General features: G+C 35.0%; 1 pseudogene; it reads left to right on the top strand.

Moving 5' to 3' along the window:
- LOC147470293 (cuticle protein AMP1A pseudogene) overlaps positions 1–145 on the top strand; it is an 806-nt pseudogene extending 661 nt beyond the window's left edge.
- The last annotated feature ends 2,355 nt before the right edge of the window (positions 146–2,500 follow it).

The following is a 2,500-nucleotide window of genomic DNA, read 5'->3' as shown; positions in this document are numbered from 1 at the left end:
TTCCCCCACCCAATCCCTCAGTTCGTCCTCGACCAGATCGCCTTCGCCGCTGAGGAAGACGCCGCCGCTGCCCGCGCCGCTGAGGAAGATTCCTACGAAGTTCCCGCCCCATCTAGTCTCTATGGCCGCCCCAACTAAATTTATGCTCGAATGATCTATTTATTCTATCTAATTACGAAATAGAATCTATATAAAAATATCTTGTGTTATTAACCATAAAATATTATATATATGTATATATACATCTATATGTACATATATATATTTACCCAATCTAATAACCTCCATAACACAAATCTGTTTTGCCTCCTGTCCGTCCCCTGTCTTATTTTATTTACTTATTTTCATACCTTGTCATGAGCTCGCTAGCTAAGTCATTCCGTCTATGTATGTATGACGTTGTACGTGTGTCCTTCCTCACTATCTGGTCGTTATCAGACGTTCGGCAACATAATTTGGTATTATCTTTCAATGTATTTCAACGCTCAATATCCAAAAAATAATCTGATTACGATGCGAGGTATTAAGAGGTATAAAGTGGAAAGGTTTCACTGGACATTCCGATCTTTTGAAGGTGAGTATGTGTGTTTTTATTATTTGAAATGATATGCAAAGTTATAAGTGTGTTTCTATCAGTCCTAATAAACAATAAAACGAGTATACTTACAGATAGCTTATTTCCACATCGTAACGGCATAATAGATCAAACCATTGTTTCTGAGTAACTTACATAATCATACTCGCATCCTATCGTGGAATCCTATTTTGCAAAAACATGCTGTAATGAAATCAACTCCTATTAGAAGCTCCACTCCATTCAATGTAACAAAACAATATATACAGAAACATCTCTAAACGACTCCTTAGTCTGTACATTCACCATGTGGCACTAATGAAGTAACGTAATTCATGTTTGCTATTGAAGCATAGATACACTTAATTTATATATAATTTTGAATAAAATTTCAAATTCTCGCTACTGATAGCATCATGACCGACAGTACTGAGCTGCCATGATGCGAAAACATATTACTCTTCCTCAATATTTAGTAATAACACTTTATGTTGTTAGAAAAGTTGTCCCAGTGACGGTGTCGTTCTAATAGCTTTATAGAAGCCAATGTGTTAGAATAAGATATATGATTCACCTTGTTTTAGTGGTAACTGCTAGTCAACCATGAATTTATGCTTTATATCAAATGTACATATCGCTGTAACAACTTTCATTACTTTAGAAATAGTATTATTCGATTATGTTTATAGAGAACTTCCTCTTTACTGGAACCCGTAATTGTTTGAAGCCCAGGCAAAGCTTTCCTTCGCAAATTTAACTCATTTGAACTGTCCCCATCGCCTACCGCCTCGCTCTAAAATACTTTATAGTCCCTTGCTTCCAGCGGTTTGGTTAACGTTGTCTATTGTTTATACGGTGGTAATGGGAAAAGGTTAAAATTCAAGAAAGTAATGATATCACTGATGTTTCCAGATTTTATCCTTTAGTATTATTTATGTTGTTTGCTTTTGAATCTGATTGGAGACGGGAAGGAGGGAGAACAGAAGAAGAGAATACAAAGAACAGGTGAAGAGAGAGAACCAGAATTGGGAAAGCGACTTTTACTTCTGCTGGGAACAAATCCTCTGTGGGCAATCGAACATGCTATAGTTTTTAAATACTTCGATGTGTATGAAAGGGAAAATGTTTCACAGATGTATGTTGTGTGCATGTAAGTATACACATATATAGTTTTTACATACTCACGCACGTTTTTTCCCCTCTTTTTTAGGGGGGGGTGACGCATTCAATATCGTAGATGCCTACCCAACTATGAGGAAAATAAGTGATTTTTAGGAACACCCGAGTGACATTACGTTCTAAAATTCCTTTCTAGGTTTCTGGTCTTTGCTTGAATACACGAACAAAACAAATTATCTAAGAAAACTTTCAATTCTCTCTCTCTCTCTCTCTTTCTCTCCCTCTGTCTCTTTCTCACTCTCTGTCTCTTTCTTACTCTCTTTCTCTTTCTCTCTCTGTCTCTTTCTCACTCTCTCTCTGTGTCTCTCTGCTTACTCTCTCTTTCTCTTTCTCTCTCTGTCTCTTTCTCACTCTCTCTCTCTGTCTCTTTGCTTACTCTCTCTTTCTCTTTCTCTCTCTCTCTCTCTCTGCAACTCTACCTACATAAATCTCGCATCTTTCGAAAGTGAAATGTTTCAGTGACCATCATTTAGCCTTTTTCTTATTTGTTTAAATATATGCATGTATAGAATGAAAATGCTTTCATATGTATTACAAAAAAAACAAAGGAACATCTATATAAAAACACATACATAAATTCATACACACACACACACAAACACACACACACACACACACATATATATATTTATATATATATATATATATATATATATATATATATATATATATATATATATGCATATATATATATATATACATACATATGTGTATGCATAAAAATACAGAAAACAGGATATGTAAATT

Source organism: Penaeus japonicus, unplaced genomic scaffold (genome assembly GCF_977035675.1).
Source record: "Penaeus japonicus unplaced genomic scaffold, GWHDUDI00000001_assembly GWHDUDI00000016, whole genome shotgun sequence".
In the NCBI taxonomy this organism is placed as follows: Eukaryota; Metazoa; Arthropoda; class Malacostraca; order Decapoda; family Penaeidae; genus Penaeus; species Penaeus japonicus.
Note: the sequence above shows the minus strand (reverse complement) of the source record. Positions and strands in the feature narration are given on the sequence as shown.